This window comes from Lissotriton helveticus, chromosome 4_1 (genome assembly GCF_964261635.1).
Source record: "Lissotriton helveticus chromosome 4_1, aLisHel1.1, whole genome shotgun sequence".
Taxonomy (NCBI): domain Eukaryota; kingdom Metazoa; phylum Chordata; class Amphibia; order Caudata; family Salamandridae; genus Lissotriton; species Lissotriton helveticus.
In genome coordinates, this window is record NC_136063.1 from 721280657 (window position 1) to 721306893 (window position 26237).

The window sequence follows — 26237 nt, forward strand, 5'->3', positions numbered from 1 at the left end:
ATACTATCTGGCAATGTGAAGAAACACTTTACACGTCACACTTAGGTCCTCATTTAGTGCTACCGGAGTGTCACTTTTTTAGGGCTCTGGTGGTGCAATGTGCCGCAGCGTATTTACAAGGCCACGCAAAGCTAGTTTATATGGTCTTTCATGGCCTTGTAAATATGTGCTCCTTTCATGCAGAACACAGCGTGAAAGGGGCATTCCATGGGTGTAGCTGTGGGTGTTCCCCCGCAACACCCATGGAATCTGAAGCATTCACAGATTTACAAGGAATCATAAACCTGGAAATGTGCCAATAGGAGTGGCGCAACAAGGAGAAATACTTTTATTTCTCTTCGTTTTTTCCTCTTCCTATACGTGCTGCATTCTGCAGCATGCATATCAAAATGAAAACGCCATCAATGATTGTTTTCATGCAGGAAGGTGTCCCTTCCTGCACAAAAACAATCATCTCCGCAAAGCAGGCATCCTTGCAACATGACGGAAGGGAGTCTGCATTGGCACACAGCTGCTGTTTGGACTCAGGCGCAGGGGAGAAGGACAGGAATGTGCATTAAAACATTGTAAATGAGGCCCTTAGAGGTATGATTTGAAAAGATGTAGTTTGCAACAAGTTAGTCTGCTGGTTACAACGGACGTGGGCAAGCCGTGGACATACCTTGCAGCAACGCTAGCAGGCATAATCTTCTCTGTATAACTGAGCAAAATTGTAAGCATGCACTGGTTAAAAAAGACAAGGATTCCAAAGCCAGAAGTTCAGGATGTAGAAGGATGCATTATTCACCACCCTGCCCTTTTGTGTGCACCGCTGCTTGGGCTGGAAAGGATCTGGGTCCCACCCCCAACACAACAGCATGATTAGCAGATAGGAGTCCCTGAGAAATGTCTCCTAACAAGGACAGCAGATGCAGCAAAGAAGGTAGGGGAAAGGAAGCAATCAGAAGACAGGCAGCCCTCTATCTCTTTTGGAGATCTCACAAATGTCCTCATGTCACAGAAACAAAGCTTCTCTTTGGGACTGCCAGATAGGTAGGGCCTGGGAAGAGGATGGCTGGAGGGAGGTTAGATGCCTGACATTCCTCACCTCAGGGGCAGCAGTAAAAGGATGTGGCCTAATGGCCAGAGACGTCAGCTCTGGAACCAAGGAGTTTTGTTCAAGTCCCGGCATTGGCTCAACATCCTGTAAGTCTGAGTGCAACATTTATTTTCCCGTGCCTAAAAAACGAATGAGACCTTGTATAATGTAGCTGGTGCTCAATCTAAAGCACTCCAAAGCCCCTGGGGCCAAATTCCTGTGACATACATAAAAAAAAAACACAGGAAAGAAATCAAATAGGTGCTCTGGTCGAGGGCACAGAAGTTCACTGTAATGGGAGAGCAAAGTGTGGCGGTAGGAATGGGAGAAGTCAGTAGTGTAACGCAGGCCCCCACAGCCCCCGTGGTGCAGGGGGGCTCCCAAGCTGCAGAGGGCCCCCTCCGTACAGTACCATGGCCCGAGAGCTGATTAAATCCGGAGTGTGGGAGGCCCTCACTGTACCTTGCAGGGGGCCCCCTAAAGTTTCGTTACACCACTTGGAGAAGCCTACAAGAGACACAGCTGGATATAAGAAACATCTACTCTCTTGGTGTGCCCCATGCAAAAAAATTGTTCCTGACAAGCAAGCAGTGGTGGAAGAATAGAAGGAGACAATCAGAGTGGTGGTAACAAGCTATGCTCCTCGGGAGGTACAAAGACATGCTGGAGGGGGCTAAAACAAATAGAGCCAGGGACTAGAAAGCAGGCAACTGTAAGGGACAAAAGACAAAGCCACTGGTAAGTGATGGATGGAATACCTTTCTCAGTCAGCTTTCAGAATGTCCCCAATATGCCTACTCTTTCTCCTAAAAGCTGTACCACCCTCTCTAGCAAAGCTTACTCAAGGAACAATGAACCGGTATGGTCAGGGACTACCGACCATCCTCCTCCCCTATTTTGTGCACCCCCACAATTATATAGAAATTGGACATGAGAGGAGTTTCTTTGGAAGGCGGGGGGTCTCACGACCCCCCGGCCGTATTTATTAAAACATGAAAACAAATTAAAAATTTGAAATAAACAATATTTACACAATCATTTATGCAGAAAAAACTACTGACATTAGATTACAATCCCTGTAGACAGGTATCAAAGGGCTAACCTTAAAAAATTTCTAATACAAAATGTTTCCTAACCAAATCTAATATCTTGGATCATAATCACACAACATTAATTTTTCTGCATTTCCTATTTATGGGCCTACTGCAAGGTCGCTAACCGGTGTCAGATCCTTATCAGCCAGCTACGCCCGCACGTATGAGAGCGCATGCGCAGAGGGCCCGTTTACCGAGAGGGTACTTCCCCCCTCCCGGTCACCCCTGTACGCTCCATGAACTCCATTAACCAAAGGGGGCCCTTGCACTCTGCGCCGTTTAATGACGTCATAGTGCACGTGCGGGGTGGCTAACCAGCCCAAAGAAAGTGTGACTCCCCCCTTCCCCGCACCCATCCAACCAAGCAGATGTACCGCCCCTGGCGTTCTAGGAGAGACCACTTGTCCCTCCCCCTGGGCGACCCCATTCAAGAATGGTGCCTCCCCCCAAGGACCTTAAATTGACTGCTCACCGATCATGACCTTACCGCCACAGGCCAGCATAGTTGCCCGACTATCTGGCCCCCCATCCTCCTACTCTGCAAGGTCATGCCTACCTAGAACCCCCCTAGCCATATCAAGATGTACTCCAGAAATAGTTTGTTGTCCACCCTAGTCAGGTGGACCCCATCCTGTAAGAAGAACTGTTCCCCCCTGACACACCCATGTGGCATGTTCTGCAATTGAGGTGACCAAAATAATTTCTCTATCTTATTGTTGATCCTCTTTATCGAGTGATTCAATGCTTTGACAGAGTCCCCCTGCTCCATCTGAGTCTAGGAATCATCTGGGACCAAACTATGGTGCAGCCTTGGCGTGTTTTAGCTAACCAGCTTACTTCTGAGATCATCTCTTCTATCAGGACCCTCCTGCCCAATTTTACTAGGTCATTTCCGCCCAAATGTAAGATAACAACTGTGTGCGGCGGGGTGTGGCTGTCGAGCAACTCCGTAAAGAGCCCCCTAAACTGACTGAGGCAGAGACTCCCTACCATGAAAGGAAACCCTGAAACCTCCCTGTTCCGCCCTCTGTCTATAGTTACCTGCAAAGAAAACAGATTTAACACGTTTCACAAAAGAGTGACCAACAACCCATACAACTTGTGTCTCCATTATCTGTGCTTGGGTCCGCCGTGATGAAGATACTTGCTGTTGATGGTCCGACGGCAGTTTCCGCCCTGCGTGACAGGCTCGAGAAACTGAAATACAAGCAAACAAACAAGACAGGCGTCAGCGTAATTGTCCTGCCACCCTCACAACATGTGCAGCCGCATATAACACTTATAACTGTTGGAAGACCATCTCCCAATTCTTTTCACACTGGTAGTGTGTAACCCTCTAGCAATTGCTTCAGTATCAGCCCCTATTCGGAATGAATGTGTCCCAAAATCTTTAGGATTTAAACCAGCCCTGTCAATTGTTATAGCCAATACTCTTTGGAGTTGAAACCTGGTAAGTGGGGTACCATCTGCATGCATTAACAATGCTCCCCCCACTGCGCTTGCTCTCTGTTTGATGAAGGCATCTACGTGCAACACTGGGCAGCAAGGGTTAGTCCGAGCCCGATGGAGTACCAGCCCATCCCCATGGGTTTCCTGATCAGTTTTTGATTTACGTATGGTAATTAACAATGTATCACCTAATATCCTTGTGTGTTCTAGCTGGAGTACACCTAGCAGGTCCTGCTTATTGCTAGCCACCAGTTCCCCTACCCGGAATGCCCCATAAAAGGCTAATGTAAAGACGGCTCTGAACAGCAGTACCTCCCCTGATGAACTGCAGAAGCCAGACAAGGCATTCAGTAATGATGCCAGCCGTTCTAAACCTATCGGTTGCCTTGTGTCCGGGGCGGTTGCCTCACGATGAAACTATTTGTGGTATCTTTGGTGCCCCTGATCTGAGCAAAGAAAGAAACAGCTGCCACGTGCCAGATAGCTGTCGCTGCGGAGCGCCCTTCATTGTGTAATGCATCTAGCTTACTGAGTGAAATTCCCTGCCTGATCCCATCTCTCTGCCCAATCCTGTCCAAAAAAGGAGCAATAAGACAAAAACGCCCCTCCGTAAGCGGTTCTGGTCCTGGGCGTCAGGCTAGCTGCCACAAGGTTCTGTAGCTGGGGGCACCAATTTGCCAGAGTGTTGCTGGGAAGTGTGTAGGCGACGCCTCTGCGGATGGTAGATGTTCCCTGAATACCTGCATCTTAAAGCGAGAGAGTGCATCAGCCGCATTATTTAACACCCCTGGAACATGTTTGGCCTTAAACTGTATGTTGAGTTTCATGCAAACCAGCACAATTTCTTTCAGTAGGCGAAGTATCAATTTACACCGCGCCGCCTGCTGGTTCATACATTCAACTACAGTCATGTTATCCGACCAAAAGATTACAGATTGATTACACAACTGATCTGGCCAAACTGTCAATGCAACCCAGATTGGGAATAGCTCCAGGAAACCGATATTAGTTGTCAAGCCGCTCTCCTCCCACCAAACCGGCCACCGCTGTGCCACCCACTTGTTTCCAAGTATGGCGCCAAATCCCACACTGCCTGCTGCGTCAGTCCATAAACCTAACTCTGCAGACGTAGTGGGGGGACCGGACCACACTACCCTGTCGTTGAAGCCCTCCAGAAATGTGATCCAAATCCACATGACCTGGTGGATCTCGGCCGGCCGTCTCGTGCGATGGTGTTTCTCCCGCAGACCCGTCATGGTCTCCGAGATTGAGCGGGAGCATGTGCGTGCCATGGGTATCACTATCAGTGCGAAATTCAACTGGCCCACAGTCGGCTGTAGCTGATGTAGTGTCACTTTTTCTTTGGTCAAACAATGCTGGAGAGCTGCTCTAAATTTCATGTTTTTGTCTTTTGGTAACCTGAAACAACCCTCGACTGAGTCCAATTCTATGCCTAAGAATTTCAATGTGGTTGCTGGACCCACAGTTTTCCCAGGTGCCAGCGGGACCCCAAAAGCCCACATGAGCACGCAAAATTCCTGCAATGCCCACACACACTCCTGCGAGCCCGCCGACCCAAGAAAGTCATCCAGGTAATGCATGACATGGTGGTGTCCTGTCGTTTGCCTAAAAACCCATTTAAAAAAAGAACTGAATTTCTCAAAGTAGGCGCAGGAAACAGAACAGCCCATGGGCATACACTTATCCATATAGAATGTGCCTTGAAATGAGAAACCTAGCAGATGCTGATCTAGAGGATGAACCGGCAGTAGCTGAAAAGCAGATTCAATGTCTGACTTTGCCAACAAGGCCCCAGGTGCCAGAGTCCTCAACATATCCACCGCCTGGTCAAAGGACGCATACTTAACACTACAAATGTCTTCATTGATGGCGTCATTTAATGATGCACCCTTAGGTGCTGACTGGTTATGAATGAGCCTGAACTCGCCCTCCTCCTTTGGCACCACGCCGAGAGGTAAGCAAACAAAATTAGGCACAGGGATGTGATTGAAAGGACCCGCTTTCCTGCCTAGGCGCAGCTCCTTAGCAATTTTTGTCGCTGCCACATCTGGGTTTTCCCTAACAGATAGTTGGTTCCTACACTCTGCTGTTCCGGTGCATCCCCCCGCTGGGATCCTAAAGCCCTGCAAAAAACCTTCTTGTAACATCCTCGCAGAGGCATGGTCTGGGTACCTGTTCAGCTAAGGAGTCATAGCCAGCACGTCAATGGGTGAATGCGACACCAGCCGTCCTCCCTCCCTAGTCCTGTTTCTTTCTTCCTCTGTTTCCAGAGGCGTTACCTTTATTGTGGCAAGTTGTTTCTGGGTGGGAAGGTTGGTTACAAATGGAACATGCATGCCTGAACTTGCAAGTGCCTTGTGCCCTGGTGCACTATCCTTTTTTAAAATCCCAGCACACCCCTTTTCGCCCCCCACTGCTCCCTGTCTTAGGGGCTGTGCCCCCACCCTGTGCCGGCCGAAAGGGATGTTGGGGTTTGGAGGGGTTGCTTCTGTTCCAACTTAGCCCCGCACTACCAGGTTGCCCTGCTGTAAACTGGCCATACCATGAAATGGAATCAAACTGATCCCAGGAAAGTGAGGGGTTAGACTCTTTAGCTTTCCTAAAACTCGTGTCATAATCCTTCCATCCATCCTCCCCGTATTTATCACTGAAAGTTGTGATCCTACTCTGGTAACACGCCATCTCGGCCTGAAAATTAGGGGAACGCTCGGCTGTAATCGCCATAAACACAGAAAAGGCTCTAATCCAGTTGATCAAGTCTCTTCCACCCTGAATCTTGCCATTTCTCCCGCCATTCGCTAGGCGACATCCAATCCTTCTGCTTCCTAGCATACTCCATTTCCCTGTTATCCACAAGCAACGAAAACATATTGACATATTTGCCCGCCCAAATAAAATTCTTCACTTCTTGTGTTACATGCTGAGCCAAATGTTCCCTCCTGGAGGGTATTGTACCTTCACCTAGCACTGGTAATGCTACATCCTTACCACTTTCTCCGGCTCGCGTAGGTTCTACCATCTTGTCCTTTCCGGAGTTGCTGCTTGGACATGTTGTTTGTGGAGGAATAGGTGCACTTGGCTCCCTCCCGCTACCTGGGGCAGTCATGATCCATGCCACCATCTTATGCGCCTCCGCCAAAGGGTCCTCTCTCACCTCCTTCGCGCCTACTGAAGATGGTAACATACCCCCTATCCCTAGCCAAGGAAGTACTGCCTCTATCTGTGCTGCTAACTCTGGAGGGACCCTGGAGGTGCTGACACCGGGATGGGGGCTGAAGTGTTTGGGACCGGGACAGGTGCAGGGTTAAACGTGGGTACCACCGGGACTACAGCTGGGACCACCAGAGGCACTGTGCTTGGCACCGGTGCGATAGGTGCTGGTGTCACAGGTATAATTGCTGGGACATGGGGAGTAGGTATAGGGACCACCGGTGGCACCAGTCCCCCTTCAGGGACACCCCCAGAGGGACCCCCCTTCCCCTGTTGCTTCGGGACCCGACTATTACCCGTCTTGGCCCTGGCCCAGTTGGGTAGAGGATCCAATTCCCCCCTGGGCTGCGGGGGCACTATTGTTCGTTTGGGTTTCCAGATGGTTCAGCCTGATCATCCAACCTCTGCCTGAGCTCTGCAACGCTTTTTCCTATCTGACCCACTTTCCCCCATCTCCTGTCCATCGCTGCCATACTGCGCATCATACCCTGCAGCACGTGTTCCACGCAGGAACGCTTTGCGCCACGTCTACTGGCCATACTCTTTCGCCTAGCAACTGGTAGACCACCTACACTTGTTCCAACCCTGCGAGCACGATGTATTCCAGCACCCACCAGGACCTAACCCGGCTTTTACCTGTACAAAGTTGGGAGAACACAGGCCGGCCGTAAGCACCACGCAGCTGTGACCGCGCCACTCAGCTAGCCTCGATGTTGGGCGAGCGCACTCTAGCCCGGCGGCTCGCAGGAAGCAGTGAAGTGCAGGCCTGCCTGTGTCCCCTGATTGCGCTGTCCACCGTTTCGCTCACTGTCGTTTCCAGAACCGTGCTGCCCTCACAGAAGTTCTACGATGAAAACACAATTAGCAAGACAGCAGGTATGTCATTCAAATGCAAGGCGAATAACCTCTAGTCTGGGTGTCCAAGCCCTTTACATGAGCTTCAGTTAAATTACGCAAGCACTCAAAAAACACAATAATATTAACCACTCTTTAACCTTCACTGCCACTGCTTTGAACACCCCCAATTTTTTACAACCATGATTATTAAAACATTTTCTGTCAAATTCCTCTTAAAATTGTTCCCAAGCACAGTAAAATCCGCCTTACTGCGCCTGTGTAGCCCACTCATGCCCCTCGTACGAGATGTGGTCCTCATGTGAGTGCTGCGCAATTCTTTCTAGTTCTACAGCAGCTGGTATTTCACCTGCGGTCTCCCATGCAAGCACTAGCCCGGCCCGACCCTGCTTTGCCATTAAAATCCGAGCGTTTCCCTTGTGGTCTCTCCTCCAGGTACTAACCAGTGCCGACTCTGCTTCGCTGCTCAAATCGAATGTTTAATTTGCCGGAAGCATGCAAAACAATCCACCCGGGATTCACACAGCCGCCCTTGAGGTATGCCGCACTAACGAATTCCCTGCTCGTGCCCTTTAAATTATTTCGATCGAAAGAGTACACTTGTTTTCCAAGACGCGTTCACCCCCCCGAGCCAATCTAACAAGCTGCAAGGCTCCCGGTGCACGCCCCCGTCCAACGATCGAGCCCCCCCACCTGGCCCAGCATGGCAGCGCCCCCTCACCGCACCTTTAACAAATTCGCAAACACCTTACTTGGGGCCGCCGTTCGCCAGCTTCTGCCCATGTATTGCTGACGTTGCCTGATGCGACCAGCAGAGGAGATCAGGAAACAAAGGCCACGAAGGACGACACCGATGGGCCCCTCACGGATGCCTGCTCTCGGAATCCGTTCCTGCAGAAAATAAAGGAAAATATCTCCTGTCCTTGCTCACGATACCCCTGTACCAAAATATAAAAAAGAAAATTATTTGCAGCCTCGCGGAGGCTGGGGGCAAAGGGCAAGCCTGGGGAGCGCGGGAACAAGAGGACACCTCCCGCGCTCCCCTGGCCTTTTAACCCCTTTGGGGCAGACAAGTCGCAACTGGTCAGCCCCTTGGCTCCCCCCCTTTGACCCGGAAGCAATGTTATTGCTTCCGGGTCAACTGGGGAGCCGGCACCAATCGCCCGCCGCGTCATCAAGAAGCGGCGGGGGCACGCCCCACCACCGATCGAGGTATGGGGAAGGAGGGGGCAGGCGCCCTGCTATACGCGCGGGGGGGGGCGAGCAGCCTCACCTTTCCTAGAGCATTCACAGACCCTACAGGCGTGCGTGAAAAGTAGACTGAAGTGCGATTTGTTTTTTTGGTGCTCTATAAAGAACCCGAGGTTGTGCATTTTTACTGTTGTTGAGTTTGAATGTGGATAGGAAAGCACATTTTTAAGTTGTGCTGATTGTGGGAAGCAATTCAAGTGCAGCTGTTACTCGCATCAAGCAATTTGAGACATTGCAACTATATTGGGTCTGTTCATGCTGAATATTGACAATCCTTCTTGTCAGTATAGTAGTAGCATTTGCTAATGTATCCCTAGATTTAATATGATGATCCACTGTGTCTAGAATGTGGTCACAACGTCACTTTTTCTCCTGCATGTCTTCATGTATAACTACACATAACACTGCAACAGACTGTTAGAATCTTCATGCACTGTTACATAGTTTGAAATCCCTGATTCGCTCACGTTCTAAACTTCATAATTTTTTCTTATAGTGCCCCTTAGCTGCAGCTTCCTAGCACTACACCGACTACATAACCACTTCCACCACATGAAGTTCCCTGGTACGAGGCTCAAATTTTGCACACGTAAACGTCTCTAACAGTAAGTATCCTTCTAGTATATTAGGTCATGCTGTTACCTGCAGTTTGTTTACTGGGAAGTTTTGTTTCTTTTTGCCTGTCCAACTTTATGTCTTTTTTCAGGCACGCTTTAGTGGGTCTTGTTAGAGTATAAAGGGTGTCTATGTTGGTTCTTCACCAATTGATATTTGGAATGGCCCATTTAGTTAATTCACGGTGATCAATAAGAGTTTATGATAATGAGTGGTTAATATGCCGAGTATTTCTGATGGAAGATATTTATATGAATTCATGAATTTTTCAATACTAGGCATAGATGGCACAGGAGGTCGCCTATGACTTGGAAGGCTGTGGAGGAGGGTGCCACCGTCTGCGAGTTAGGGCTGCAATATTAACTTTCATCCATAATCTGTGAATTTTCAGTAAATGTTTACTTGCACCCCGAATACACAAACACTCAACTTTTATCTAAAAAATGTCTCACATTACCAATGTAATGGTGCTCAATTTTCTGAAATTGGAAGGATGGGTAGATGAGTTGGCATTGCCGGGATTTAATCTCCTGCCCGCCTGATCATCGCAGATGTCAGTGGTAGTGAGCGTTTAGCACTAATCCATTCAAAGAAGTGTTATAATCTCATTTAAAAAATAAATATTCGTAGCTGCCAAGAGACTCCGCATCACATGTGACATCTTCAGGAAATCCTGGCCGTGAGCATTTTGGATGGCAGACTATGTAAATGTTTAATTAAAATAGATTTTAAAAATCTTGCTGCATCTTGCAAAATGATCTAAGCTAAAATGGCAAGGTTGGCTGAAGGTGTGATCCAAAATGGGTCACACCATAACAATGCAAATAGTCATCTCCTTTAGTGGGTGGTGGTTATCTAAATGTGGGTTCTGGGGGGATAGATGAATGGGTACATTAATATAGCTGTGGAAAGGTGATGGCAGAGGGGGGAAAGGGGCTCATGAGCTTCCATGCTGGTTGCGGCAGATAGAGTCCGCACTCCCAGGCGTTATATTCTGGTGGAAGATAAGAGAGCAGTCTCAGTCAGAGATACAGAGCCCTCAGGCGGGGAGGCTGGAAGCAGAGAAATTCCAAATTTGAGAGGTGGTCGATCAATAGCTGCCAAAGGTGAGTGAAACCTTTCTCGGTATGGGAGAGTTTGAGATAAATGCTCTATGGCCAGGGTCTGCCAGAGGAGTTGGAACCAGGATGCCATTGGGGGGAGGTTCCGTCCGTTTCCAGTGTGGGGCGATGGGCTGTTTAGCTGCCCGACTAATGTTGTGTTATATAAATTTATAGAGCATAGCGGTTACCTGAAGGTGTCCTGGCGCTCAGCTCAAACAGCTGTCCTAGCAGGATAACATGGAGGCCCTGATACAAACTAGTGGCTGAATAGTCAAGTTTTTTGTGCTTTCCTGAATGACATCAGGTCGGGGGTTCATTCTCTGTCCTAATAGTGCAGGTATCAAAACTTCTGTGACCCCAGTTTGCTCTTTTGAATTTAGGCTCAATCTCTGTCTTCGCTCAACAAAGAGTTCTAATGGGAGTGCACCACTGAAACACTGCCTAAGATGGACTGGTTCACCTCTTCAGAACACCTCTGGAATGTGAAAGACAGAAGGACTGAAACTGCTGTTGTGACCTGTGAGGAGACCCCCAGGGCGGGACCTAATCCCAATTGTACCCAGGACTGGGAAGTGGACTCCAATGGTCAATTGGCTGACCTCTTCTTAAGTTACAGGGACATAAAATCTGTAAGATGCCCACTTTCCCAATGGGCCCAGCTGACCAGTTCCAACTGGACCTGCCCTGGACCCTCCCAGTGGATTCTACTAGTGAGTCCTGTCTCCTAAGTGGTATCCCTAAGGTCCTAGGGTCCTTAGACAACTGAAAAAATGTACTTCCCCTGCCTAGCTCTAATAGTTAGGACTCAGAAAGGTTTTCACAAAGTTCTGCCTGGAGAAATGACAGAAGACCAAGACCAACCTGCAAGCTGATCTGCTGAGGGTGCTTCGCCAGTGGGACTGACTTCACCTTGGTTACTGCAATGTTCTTCTTGCAGCAGAAAATCTGATTCAGCAAGGTCTGATGCTGAGCAGGCAGCTCACAACGTCGAACCCTTTCGGGCTTCAGCCTGGCGCCTTGCCTTGCTGATGGAATCTGACTCCCAGGAAGGATTCAGGAGCTACAGACAGCGGTAGATTATACCCGTAGCCAGCTCTTAGGATTGCTGGGGCGGGGGGGCTTTGAGGGGGGGGGGTTCTACTTCTACTATAAATCTCCAGCCTATGCAACATCAAATATTAATGGCAGAACAAGAACTTGGAGATATTTCCATTTTAGAAGAAATAGCGGTTGTAGAGGCTACCAAGAGAAGCTCTACAAGGAGAGCCAACAGGTAAGGACATTTCTGGCATGGACAGCCTGGACTCAGAGGAATAGAAAAACAATCAATGAGATTAGAAATACCGCCACAGGACTAATGCAGAATAACATTATAGAAATAGCTGGGGTGTTTTCCAATCATTACAGGCTAATTTATGAAGAATTCGATCAGAATTAGGAGCACGATCTAGAGTAGTGTTTTAATGAGCTGCAGCTCCCACATGTCTCAAACATTCCAAAAAGTACACTGAATAGTAAAACAGAACCTCGGGATGTAGCCCTAATTAAAACAAGCATTTACAATGCAACGGTTTCGCCTTTGCAACAGTTAGAGCTATTGGCATTGTAAATGACAAATTTGTCATTTATGTGTTGGTGATGAAAACGGATAAATAAATGGCATTGTCATTTACAATGCCAATAGCTTAATCTCTCGCAAATGCCACACACAGACCCACACCTACACACACACACACACACAGACCCACACCTACACACACACAGAGCCCCCCCCACACACACAGAGCCACACACAGAGCCACACTTATGTCTACTATAGTCAACAAAAACGTGTCCCATCAAAACAAAGATAGAAGGGCTCATGTCAAAATAGAGGATGCTCTTCCAAAACAGCTACTCAGTTTTACGTATTATTATTTTAAAACTTCTATCACCTAATGTACATCTCAGCAATAAAAAAAGTTCACAATTATGTACCAAATGTATATATTTGCCAAGGCTTTGCCAAGGCTAGACCCAATGGCTTTGCCAATACTGCTTTTATTAACATTTCAAGACACGGACATGGAGTAAAGTCCAACAGCAGAGTTTACACCTAAAAGAATCCGCTTAAATACTCCAACTTCCACAGAAGCCTGTGGTGACGTACTATTATTAGGAGGTTTACAAGTTTGCGTTTATTGAATGAGACAGAACAACGTCCCACAAAAGCCGGATATGCCAGTCAGTGTAAAAAGTGTAACCTGTCTGCTTCAAAAGAGACCAAACTTCCGTGAATTTAATCTGGTAATGTTGTCGACAAAAGTACTGTAAAACGTGGAGATTTTAATAAATGATAAATACACAGCATCGTGGAACAGGCTGCTGAAAGTGTAGCGTGCACATTGTATGCCTGCAGCTCGATGGTGGACCTAGCTAAATGCAGAAACACATGGGGAAATGCCCACTGTCCACGTCCATCGTTTGAGGTGACCTGCACTGTCGCCGCTGCCCCCCCCCCCCCCATAGGGTGGCGGCGTCACAGATCTGTGCTGTGTGCTGAGCCGTGCAACCACCTGTAGCTGCCAACTCTCCAAGTGCCAGCAGGAAGCACGCGCTCCAGGCCCGACGAGAAGTGTGTGATTCACGGGGCCAAGGCCCCCTGGGCTGGTTTATCAAATAAACATTTCAGTTTTAACTCCTAGAGACCAATCACACAATCCCACGCCTTAACTTAGCGTTAATGTAACGCTAATAAACTGCTGCAGACATCACGTTATTACAAGAAGAATTTGGTTCATATCAAAAACATTTTTAACCTGGAAGCGGGTGCTTGTCCAGTCAAAATCTGAAAACTCAATCAATCAAGACTCGCAGTTTCTGTTTGCGCCTTGATTTGGAGGTGAATGAAAACTCTTAACTGGCTGCGAGAGGGAGGCTGATGGTGGCTGTGAGGGGTCAAAAGTGCCACCGAGGTGAGCTGCTCCACTGCACGTTACATTGGAGTGTTTAGGGACGTTTATTCTTGACTGGTGTAACAATAAAGTTGGTTACAACCGACGAGGAGCAAATTAAACAAAATTACATGGAATTCCTAAACCTCTGCCCCACGTTCCTTCCCTTTAGGGCTAAGCTTATACAACAAAAAACAATGCTAATTGTCTAAGTACATATTGCTGCGGACCTCGGGTTGTCTGATGGAATTTTTAAGCTGAACATAAGCTCCCAAACAGAAGAGACGTGCACACAGCAACACTTCCCTGTGACCCTGTGAAATCACGGCCAAGAAGACGAGCCAGCGATGCACAGAGCCCCCTCCCTGGGGCCCGCTCCGGTTTTATATCAACCCACCTCTAGCACCCACAACATGGCGCCCTCTACAAGGGCGCATAAATGTTGCCAGTCCCATGTGTACCTGGTGCCGGGCTCGCTCCCAGCCAGCCACCGCCTCCTTCGCTACTACAGCCGCCGGGAAGCCCAGCCCTAGCAGCGGGGCACACGTCACTGGGCCCGCCTCCTGCCGCCGATGTAACCAATGGGGGACGCCAAGGGGTAGAGACAGATTTCAATTGGCCAATAAGGAGCCTTGTAGTATGGCAGAGGCAAGAAAAACGTATAACGTTATTTGGCTCAGTCTAGGTTTTGATAATCCCTCAAGTAAAATAAACACATATATAAGCACACATTATCAGTAAAGTCAGCATTAAACACACATTAACATTAGCAGTTACTAAAAATAAATAATAAAAAGGTCTTACCTCTCATACTCGTAATGAACACAAAAACAAAATGCCGTGATGAAAAAAGGGGCGGGTGACGGAAAAAGGGGGCGGGACTTAAAAAAAGGCACGGGAACGCCCCCGATTCGCGTCCGGACGGGGGAAAGAGTGACGGACAACAATGTCTGCCAATGGCTAGTCTCCATTTATGGAGCTAGCCAATGGTAGACTAAAGCGGGACATTGCCACATAGTGTAGATCAACAGATTTCGCCTGCGCGAACGCTGCTGCGCAGCGGACGCCAGGCGAAACCTAAAAAATTATGGCCAACGCCAAGCCAAGCGAGAGCAACTGGAATCCTAAGGAAGTGAATAAGACTTTTATAGATGAACTTCTTCCATTCCTTTTCGCCCTTTTTAATACCATCAATGAGCTGAAATACCAAAAGTTTTTAAATAATTAGTCTTTGACAGTTTTATTAAAAAAGACAGAGATCCTATAAAGCCTGTTTAGAAAAGGGATAGCATGTCCAAAATACACGCATAAGTGTCTTTTGTTGGGAGAAGTACCACTACGACGAATATGTTACTTGGAAAGTGGTAGTTTTGAGAAAGTTTTTGCCACCAACAATCAGCGTTTTGGAATTTCTAAACACTACACCAAGAGTGAACATAACTCTGCTAGTATTCCGAGGAGGAAACAAATCCCTTATCTTTTGTGTCCTGATGAAGCTGGTTCGTAATTGAGTGATTTACCACAGAAACGTGTCAACGCCATTTTTATCTGAATCCAACCACAAGGAAGTCTGGGAAGGAATTGATCGTTATACCCACCAGCACATTAACTTGATGTAGAACGTTGGATCAGCTCATGCAACAGTTTGTGTAGATCTGTGCAAAAAGAGTTCCCCATGTATTTGTTTGTCTAGAGTATAATTACTTTTCGCTGGATTTTAATATGATTGTACAATGTATTTGATCTAAAAATGTCATACTATGTATGAATTTTATCTATGTTTTGAATTTTTATGAATATTGGGTTATACATTGTTTTTTAGAATTGAACACATTTTGAACTTTACATCTCGAGTTTGGTGGTATAGATGAGATATAAGTTGATCTTGTCATTCATTGAATACCATAGAATATGCATGGTGTGTGTGGTGTAAATATGAGTTGAAGAGCTTTTGGTATTTAGCTACCCAAGCCTTATATTTCTACTGTTGAGTAGTGCCCTGTTCCCTTGGACGGTGGGGCAACCTCTCCAGTTTAGCTACTATAGATAAGTCCGAGCCACCAATTGTAAGAGAATGTCGTTTTTCTCCAGATGGACAGCTTAATATTATCCTGATAGGCTACATGGGATGTTTCCAACTCATTCAGAACAGTGTTTTAGATGCAAGGCAGGCGATGGGGGTGGTTGGTTCACACTTTCTATGAATATTCAAGGCTCCAACAATGTCGGGATGGGTTTTTTCACGCAATCAGCCAAACGCAGAACACATCAGTATCCCCATCCTCTAAGCTGGTGTTTTTTTGTATCATCTCATGAGGTAGACCATCTGCATAAATACCAACAATATTTTATATCGATAGGTATTGCCATTGCACATTCATTGGTTTTCAAAAATTGGAGAACAGATGTGGTTCCATTATATTCTCATTAGCACCATAAAATGAATAGGACATGATCCTTTGAAGAGGCTTAAGCTAAATAGGAAGAGGCCCTTCAGAGATTTAATGCAACATGGAGTTGTACTCTGTTATAGTGTGTTTCAAAGGGAGGGTAGTTATATTAGGTTAAATATCTCAATTTTTTAATCTATTGTTTTCATGAATTGATGTTTCCTTTTCTTGTTTCCCTTATCGTAGTGATATATAATACATTCTGTGAGACATGACGAACTATATACTGACTCGTTGATCTGGGTTGTATTTAGGGAAATTGTCTCCATGATGTATTTCACTGCTACATGCCTTTAGTATCTGCTGTTCTATGTATCTTATATACATAGAACAAGGAGTTGGATTATTATCATTTGTACTGTATTGGTTCGCACGTGGCACATTTTTGGATCATGCACTGATACACTTTAATATTTGCTGCTATATACATTTAAATATAGGGTTGTCTTCCCGAATTCGTAATGCACCACAGCATTTGTATGATTGATATATTGCTGCTATGTTATGTTACTTTGAGTCAAAGATAGCAAACATATTATATGTACAGTGTGAAGCCTGTCTTTCTTTGCATCCTGATCAATACAAAATGTAATTAAAAAAAGACCGCTGTATGGCCTTCTTGTTCCTGGAAACCCCAATGTAAGTTCAAAGGCAACAAGTACAACTACAAGGCCTCAAATAGTCATACCCAATATGTAGGAGTCTTCAACCGCCCCCTGCCCCCTTCAGCCTACAGCTATCCCTGTTGTCTCTCCTTCTCCACCTTCCAGCACAGGTGCAACTTCATTCTTCACTCAATTTTCTCATGGTGAAGAAGAAACCACTGTTGCATTGCATTTCTAAGATACCTCGGGGATGGCCTACTTCCTGTTTCCATCTGTCATATACTGTGGGCAGTTTGCAGAATACTCTATCCCGACTATTGAGTTATCTGTCTCCTCTATGGAGTTCTTTGCCTTCATTGTGGAGTTAGGGAAATGAGCGATGAGGTGGAATAAATAATCGTACTTAGAACAAAAAGGGAAACACATATTTGTAGTTGTGAAAGTCCCACTAGTGGTATATGAAATATAAATTAAAGTACATGTTTTAATAATCTTGACAAGTAGTAGTGTGGGTGAATAAAGATGTGTCTATGTAATCCTAACTTTGTTATATTTTACTGTTCGTAAAATATATGTAGTGTGTTATGACTCGAACTTGGTAGTATGTGTGAATGTTATATACAGTCATAAAAGGTACTCCATTGATGAATAAGTAAGTAATATGTTTATGGATTCATATAAAATTGTGTTTTACTAATTTGGATATGGCCCTATTTAAGTGCACAGGTGGTGTGTCAGGCATAATCAACCATTCATCATTGACTCAACACTGTGTAACCACTCTGATGCAGGAACCAAACTAGCAGCTCAGTAAAATGTGAGGCCACTAATTGGTCACACAACTTTAGACCCTGATCTCTTTTCTGTGTTGCACCCCAAGAACTTCGATATTTTTATTGAATCAATTGCAATAGTTCATACAGTTATCTTGACAGTTCAAGGCATTTGCAATATACTGTGGCATTCATTACTATCATTGTGGTAGACATATCACCTTCCAGTCTTGATGTGAGTCAAGGCCCCTTTTTATACATTAAGTGGTATCCAATTATCACAGTATCAAACAATGATATACATTACTTAATAGAGGTTCTCCTTTTGTAGCAGCAAGATTAAATTACTTGATGTTTTTTTCGAAGAACTTAGACAGAGCTGTAGTACATGTAAGCCCACTTGCATGGTGTTGTTGTACAATATTCAACAGGTTACAATAATCTTGCACATACGTCTGGGAGGTACTGGAGTACCCCCTGTACAATCAAGTCAACTGAAGCGCAACACGAGGATGCCCAATTTGCCCCCAATTATGGCTTGTAAACCAATTCATCAGTTCTAACAAAGTGTGGCTTATCACCCATGAGGGGATCTAGGCGTTAGGATGCTGGATTTAGTCGAAGAGCCAGGTCTTGACTACCTTCCTGAAGTCAATCGGCGAGGGTGATGTTTGCGGGTGGGGAGTATTCCAGGACTTGGTGGAGAGGTGGGAAAAGGAGCGGCCTCTGCTATGTTGATATGACTATGCCTTAGTTGAGTGGTTGGACATTTAATGGGGGTATGAACGTGTAAAGAGAGGGTATTCCTGGCTTAGCTTGAAACAAAGACATGTGATATTTGTTATGGTTGTGCAACCTTGAGAATGAGAATGTGGTAGATATTCTATAAATGCATGCGTTCAGTCATAGTGTTATGTATGTAAATTATGATGGGGCAAAGGTATGACTGACTATGTTTGTGATGCCATTGCCTAGATATACATGCAGTGCCAGTGTGAGTTAATTAAACTTACCTTGTAGTCACATCACTGCAATCCCCAGCAACCAACTTACGGTCAATAGTTAACTGTCAAAAATTGTAGCTGGTGTGTGTGCACACTCCGGAAAGGCAACATCAATGAAGCAGCCCCAGACATTGCAGACAGCTTGCTTGTTGATGGAATGCCATCTGAGTCTCTTGCTGAAAAAGTGTTTTCTGAGGTCTCTTGCTGAAAAAGTGTTTTCTGAGGTGATGTGGTTGAAGTATCACAAGGGCACAATCTATGACATCTAATACCCAAGGTAAGTGGGGAATGTAATACAATTCCACTGCTGTCCCTTGCCTTTCCATCAGTGGCTGAAACATTGCAATAAACTGGTGTACTCGGCTTGTGATAAACTCAGTACCTGTTGCAATGATTCCATGATTAGTTTATCTATAAGACACCCACCACACTCGGCCCGCTCCTGCTCCCTCAAAGCACCGATGCAACCTCAGAATCGTCCTGGTGGCTGTACCTAACCATGAAGCACCAAGTCAATGCCATCTCCCCCTACTTCCACACTATCCGCATGCTAAGCAAGATCTTGTGCTGGATCCCCATTTCCTCCAGGAAATAAGTCACCCAAACTCCTCTCTCCAGTCACCTTTACTACGGCAACGCACTCTACCCCGGAACCACCAAACAACAACTCAGCCGCCTCCAGACCACCCAGAACACCGTAGCAAGACTCGTCCTCAACCTCACCAGGATAACCAGCACCACCCCCCACCTCAGAGCTCTCCACTGGCTCCCCATACAGAAGAGATGCCTCTTCAAGCTCATGTCTATTGCCTAAAACGCACTGCATGACTCCAGACCCGCCTACATGATCCACTGCCTACGTTCCATCAACCCACCAGGGAACTCTGCTCGACCTCTTTCACCCTTGTCCATATCCCCTCTGTTGGAACCTGGGATGTCAGGTCACCTAGGGTAGCTTGGCCTAGGGGTAAGACATACAATTCTAGAGGCACAGTGTGAGGTTGCAAACCACCCAATAGTAAATCCACGCAATAGCACACAAAAACAACACTACACCAAAGTATAGGAAAATAAGTACTGCTTTATAAAAATAATATATATTCTGTTCTCTTATACTTTAGGATTCACAGTTCAGTACCTTACAATCAATCAAGTGAAATAACAATCCGCTAAAGTCTTGGGAGAGAAAATTACCACTCAGTATAAGCAAAAGCAGATGTCATGGGATTAATAGCAATCTTTTTAGCAGTGTTAACTGGCATTAAAAATCCACATCAATAGTATCTTTCATTACATTTAGATGTCATGTAAACAGTAGCTCTACTTTCAGGGATGTTAACTTATTCTCAGTATTTATCATTAACAATACATTTAATCAGATCCCAGCATTAACCAGATTTGACTTCAATGAGGAATTCCAGTTTAACCAGAAGTTCAGTTATAAACCAGCAATCTCCATGAGGAATTAATTCCTTCACTTTACCAGCAGATTCCTTCGTGCTACTCCCCAACCTGTATTAAAAAGGGATGGGAACGACCAGTGTCTACTTTGCTCCACTGTAGGCACTAGCGCCACTTCCCCCTTCAATCCACCTCCTTACTTGTATCCACAACGTTGCTGGGTCCTTTTCTGTGTCAGAAGCAGGGGGGAAATTCACCACCGAGGTGGCCAAGCAATCGAATATGGCAAAAGGCTCTCTTGAAGCTCCCCTGCTCTCTCTCCTTACTCGGGCCAGCTCCTCTGCTTTGGCGCTCGAGCGGAGGGCAGGGCCGATGACACAATACCCCCCCAGAGAGCCACCGAGTCCCTAAGCTCCCTCTCCCTGCCAGCTCCTTTGCGTGGCGCGAGAGAAGAGGGAAAAGGGCGGGACACTCACTCTGGCGGCAGCCGGTGCTCTTCCTCCGTGTGGATCGGCAGGGCCGCTAATCCCTCAGACATGCGCAGAAGCGCTCGCGCCGGTGCCTCCTTTCACTGCGCCCGCTCTTAGGAAGGACACACTACCCACGGGCCTGCTCGGTCCTAGGCCCCTCCTGAGGGAATGACTGAAGCGGTTTGGGCATGCGCGAAGGCGCCTTTTGGTAGCGTCTCGCCCTGGCTTTCCCCTGATAACCGGGACGTTACTCAGCAACGCGACAGAAGCACGGAAGGCGCCCCCGGGGTCCCGCTCACAAAGGGAAGCCTCGCAAGGCTTCTCAGGCTCAGTGGATCCCGGGGGGGGGGGGCGCTATCTCAGTGCGCGATCAGTACCACAGGGGTCCCGCTCACAGTTGAGGCGGCGCTACCTCAGAGAACCCGGCACCCTTCACCAGGAAATCCAGGGATCGGCCGACTGCATGTCCGGCCAGGGCCTCTCAGGACACAAGGGCACAAGCCTTCCCCAGCACCCAGGAAGGTAGGAACAGCGCTGGTTTGATTTTGTACCTCAGCTCCCACTTCCCCACTTCTCAAAGTCCTTTTACTATTCAAGTCTGGATGGAGGCTGGTGTCTAGGGATGAGGGTTATTCTTCATGAGTCTCTTTCACTGGGCAGAGGACTGCGCTTCGCAGCGCCACAGTCTCCTTCTCCTGTTCCCACCCCACTATTTTCAAGCTAGGGGTTAGTCAGGCGCCCAGGGTCTCCCTTAAACATCCACAGCGGGGACAAGACAAGGATCCTAAAGGAGGAGTAGAGGAGTGGATTAATTAGGCTGCTTCCCAGATCAGGAGATCAACCCTCGCACTAGTCTCTCCCCACCTTCCAAGATAGCCTGTCCTCCAGCTGACTCTCACAGGTAGACAAAATGGCTGCCCCGCATTCCGCCTTATATAGGCTGCCCCTCAGTGGTCCAGAATGGACCAGAAGGTTCTGGAATGCCCTAAACTGGTCTATGGGCAAGTTCTGGGTTTGGCAGTTAAGGCAGTTGGTAACCACCATTTTGTGTGGTTCCAACTTTTCCTATCAGAACAGGCCTCTGGGCCTGAGGTGAAAGACTATGAGGGACAAAAGAACACCTATCCCCTTGGCCAACACCTATAAAAACTAGTGGACACAAAAATTATTAAGGGTATGAGGGGCAAAAAGGGGACAAAATAAATAATAAATTGGAGGGACTACGCAAAAAAAACCAGACAGGTCTAACACGCGTCCCCCCCAGCTGAAAGTGGGGAGAACTACCCAACCCCTTGGGAGTCCTCCTCACTGAGGCGGAAATACCTGGAGAGACCGTCTGCATTGGCGTGGTCCACTCCAGGCCGATGTTCCACCCGGAAGTCCATTCCCTGTAGGGAGATAGACAACCTCAACAGCTTGGGATTTTCCCCCTTCATTTGCATCAGCCAACGAAGGGGTCGGTGGTCAGTCTGAACCAGGAAGTGCGAGCCAAAGAGGTATGGCCGCAGCTTCTTCAGAGCCCACACCACCGCAAAAGCTTCCCTCTCAATTGCACTCCACTTCTGTTCTCGGGGAAGCAGTCTCCTGGATAAGAAGACTACAGGCTGATCCAGGCCCTCTTCATTTAGTTGCGATAACACTGCCCCAATGCCATGTTCTGATGCATCTGTTTGGACAATAAACTCCTTAGAGAAGTCTGGGGCCCTCAGGACCGGTGCTACACACATTGCCTGCTTCAACTTTTCAAAGGCTTGCTGACAAGCCTTCGTCCAAACTACCCGTCGAGGTTGTTTCTTGGAGGTGAGCTCTGTGAGGGGCGCTACAATAGTGCCATACCCCTTCACAAAGCGACAGTAGTAACCTGTGAGGCCCAGGAAAGCTCGGACCTCAGTCTGTGTCTTGGGGGGTTCCCAGGCCATGATTGCCTCAATCTTCGCCTGCAGGGGCTGCACTGACCCCCTACCCACCAAGTGTCCAAGGTACACAACCGACCCCTGCCCAATCTGGCATTTGCTGGCCTTGATTGTCAATCCAGCCTTTTTCAGGGCCTGGAGAACTGCTTGCAAATGTTGCAAATGGTCCTCCCAACTGCTACTGAAGACAGCAATGTCATCCAGGTAGGCAGCGGAGAAACTCTCCATTCCAGAGAGGACCTGGTTCACCAGCCTCTGAAATGTGGCAGGGGCGTTCTTGAGCCCAAAGGGCATCACACAGAACTGGAAGTGTCCCTCAGGCGTGGAGAAGGCTGACCTTTCCTTTGCTCCATCTGTCAAGGAGATCTGCCAGTACCCTGAAGTGAGGTCAAAGGTACTTAGGTATTGGGCAGCTCCTAGCCGGTCAATTAACTCATCCGCGCTAGGGATCGGATGAGCATCAGTCTTTGTAACTGAGTTCAGTCCTCGGTAATCCACACAGAACCTCAGTTCTGGTGTGGTGCCTGGTGGGGCGGCTTTTGGCACTAGCACCACCGGACTGGACCAAGGGCTGTTGGAAGGTTCTATCACTCCAAGCTCCAGCATCTTGGCAACCTCGCCATGGATGCTAGCCTTCACCTTGTCTGACAGCCTGTAGGTCTTTGACTTCACTGGGGGGCTGTCTCCTGTGTCCACATCATGCTGACACAGGGGGGTTCTTCCCGGGACAAGGGAGAACAGCGAAGAGTACTGCTCCAATACCTGGCGGCAATCCTCTCGTTGCTCAGGAGTTAGGGATGGGGAGAGAATCACTCCCTCCACCGACCCATCCTTCTCTTGGGATGAAAAGAGATCCGGGAGAGGCTCGCTTTCTGCTTCCTCAGCACCATCAGTCACCAACATCAGGATGACCTCTGGCCTCTCATGGTGGGGTTTGAGGCGATTGGCATGCAGCACCCGTAGGGGCTGTCGCGGGGTCTTAAGATCCACCAAGTAAGTGGCCTTACCCTTCTTTTCCAACACCTCAAATGGGCCTGTCCAACGATCTTGAAGGGCACTTAGCTCTCCAGGTTCCATCACCCATACTTTTTGGCCAGGCTCCAACTCCACCGGGTGAGCATTTTGGTCGTACCATTCCTTCATTACCGCCTGGCTGGCCTCCAAGTTGTCAGAAGCCTGCTTCCACAACTTGGCCATCTGGCTCCTGAAGGCCAGCATGTAGCTCACCACATCCTGAGGAGGTTTCCTGGGAGACTTTTCCCATCCATCCTTCACCAGGCTGAGAGGCCCACGCACAGGGTGCCCATACAACAATTCAAAAGGGCTGAAGCCCACTCCCTTCTGCGGCACCTCTCTGTAAGAGAACAGCAAGCAAGGCAGGAGGACGTCCCATTTCCTCCGTAAGCTCTCCGGCAGACTTCTTATCATGCCCTTCAGGGTCTTATTAAACCTCTCAACCAGTCCATTTGACTGGGGGTGATAAGGAGTGGTGAACCGGTAGGTCACTCCACACTCCTTCCACATTGTCCGCATGTAAGCTGACAGGAAGTTGGTCCCCCTGTCGGACACAACTTCCTTGGGGAATCCTACACGGGTAAAGATTCCCATCAGGGCCCTAGCCACCACAGGTGCAGTAACAGTCCTCAGAGGGATGGCCTCTGGGTACCGTGTGGCATGATCCACCAGAACCAGGATAAACCTGTGACCAGCTGTTGTTGGTGGATCCAATGGCCCTACAATGTCGATGCCCACCCTTTCAAAGGGGGTGCTAACGACTGGAAGTGGTTCCAGGGGAGCCTTTAGCTTCACCCCTGTTTTCCCACTGGCCTGGCAGGATACACATGTCCGACAGTATGTGTTGGACGCCACTTTCATCTGAGGCCAGTAAAAGTGGAGGACAAGCCGTGCAAAGGTCTTGTCCTGGCCTAAGTGTCCTGCCACTGGTATTGCATGAGCCAATTCCAGCAGAAAGGCTCGGTATTGCTGCGGGACCACCAAGGCCCTTGATATGCCAGGTAGGGGTACCTTGGGTTCACTGTAGAGGAGTCCATCCTCCCAGTAAATATGGTGGTGTCCCGTAGCATCACCTGCTGCCTGGGCTTCAGCCTGACGCCTCAGTCCCTCAAGGGTAGGGCACTCCCTCTGCCCCTTACAGAATTCCTCTCTGGTAGGTCCTCCCTCCACATGCCACTCAGCAGGGATGGGTAAATCCTCCAGAGAGTCTACTTCCCCCTCCATGGACTCCTGGCCTACCACCGCAGGTGGGCGATCTGTCACATGGGGCGTGGAAGCCGAAGCAGGCTCTTCCTGTCTCCGGGTCTGTCCCTTTTTGGCAGCGGGTTGGGCCATTGTTCCAGGCTCCAACCCAGGCGAACTCCCTCTCCGGGCAGTCGCAGACCGTGTGCTTACACAGGCCCAGTCAGGTGTACCCAGCATCGCAGAATGCGTCCGGTATTCCACCTCTCTCCAAGTGTTGTGCTCCATGTCATTCCCCAACAGACAATCAACTGGCACGGCAGGGCTTACGGCAACTCGAAGTGAACCTGCAACCCCCTCCCACTCAAAGGGAACCTCAGCCACTGGATAGTGGCCCATTCTGCCGTCAGCCATCGCGGCAGGGTGGAGTACATTAGGAACAACCTGCTCTGGAGACACCAGTTGACTTCTCACCATAGTCATACTGGCTCCTGTATCTCTCAGAGCCTCCCCTCTTTGGCCATTGATGGTAACCCATTGCCCATACTTTGTAGTATTTGGGGGCACCTGGATCTTTGGAACCATCTCCCGCTCTCCCATGGACACTAAGGTGACACCCGCCCACTCACCCCCCTTATCTAAGGGCAACTCCTCCCCGAGCGCTACACTAGCTACTCCCGGTGACTTTCCTCCGGTGGGAGGGGGTGGTCTCTTTGGGCATCTGACATCTCCCTTATAATGTCCAACACCACCACATTCAAAACAGTGGAGAACCCTTGGCTGCTGGCTTTGGCCAGGATTAGGGTTTCTGGGCGGGTTTGCCCTAGGGGTGAAACCTGCTCCCTTCCCTTGGAAATTATTTTAGGGACCTTTGGAGAACTCCTTCTTTTTATCTCCCCCCTCCTTCTTCTGGGGGGCGCCCTGTCCGGCTTTTTCAGAATCCCCTCCAGTCCCCTTTGAGGATACCCGGGTACTTGCCCAAGTGTCCGCCTCCTCTGCAAGCTTCCAGGGATCGGTCAGCTTGCTATCCACCAGGTGTTGGCGCAACTCGGGAAAACATTTCTCGAGGAGGTGTTCTTTCAAAAATAGATTGTACAGCCCCTCATAATCTTTCACCTCGCTGCCCTTGACCCAACCCTCCAAAGCTTTCTTGGCGTAGTCTAAGAAGTCTACCCAATTCTGGGTACTCAGTTTGTGACTTCCCCTGAATTTCTGTCTGTATCTTTCAGGGGTAAGTCCAAACTTCTTCACCAGTGCCACCTTCATTGCAGGGTAGTGGGTTTGCTCATCCTGCTTCAGAGCCAACAAGGTGTCTCTGCCAGCAGGTGGCATGTATTTATACAGCCCACCTCCCCAGTGAGTTTCTAAGATCCCGTGAGCCCTTAGAGAAACTTCGTAGGCGGCCAGCCATTTGGCAATGTCATTGCCTGGGGTGTAACTAGCGATGACATCTTTGGGTAAATAGGGTCTGGGTTCCCTGGTGTTCACTTTATTTTCGCTGCCACCATTATCTGGATTGGGAGGCCTTTGTATTAAGGCTTGTAGGTCCATCTCTTTGATGGTTCGCTCATGGGCTAACCTCCTTTCCTCCCTTTCCATCTCCATCCTAGCTAATTCCAACTTCATTCTCCTCTCCTCCCTCCTATCTTCTAGCTCGGCGTCAGTTAAACCCCTGTCTGAGACGCTGCTGCTCGCCCTCGAAGGTGTCCTGGGACCTGTCAGCAGATTCCCCCTCCCAGGTTGGTTCAACATTGCAATCTCAAGGACAGTGTCCCCGTCACTCTCTTCAGTATCTGGTTTTTCCACTAAATGAGCT

The 26237-nt window shown here is 48.2% G+C and overlaps 1 protein-coding gene across 3 annotated transcripts in view; it reads left to right on the plus strand.

Annotated features, from left to right (window-relative positions):
- Window positions 1-26237, plus strand: part of LOC144828837 (opsin-5-like) — a 1422400-nt gene that overhangs the window by 389752 nt on the left and 1006411 nt on the right. For all 3 annotated transcript variants that reach the window (XM_078687370.1, XM_078687368.1, XM_078687369.1), the window contains one exon: window positions 9455-9563. The gene's annotated coding sequence lies outside the window, so the exon portion shown is untranslated. The remainder of the gene's footprint in view (window positions 1-9454; window positions 9564-26237) is intronic.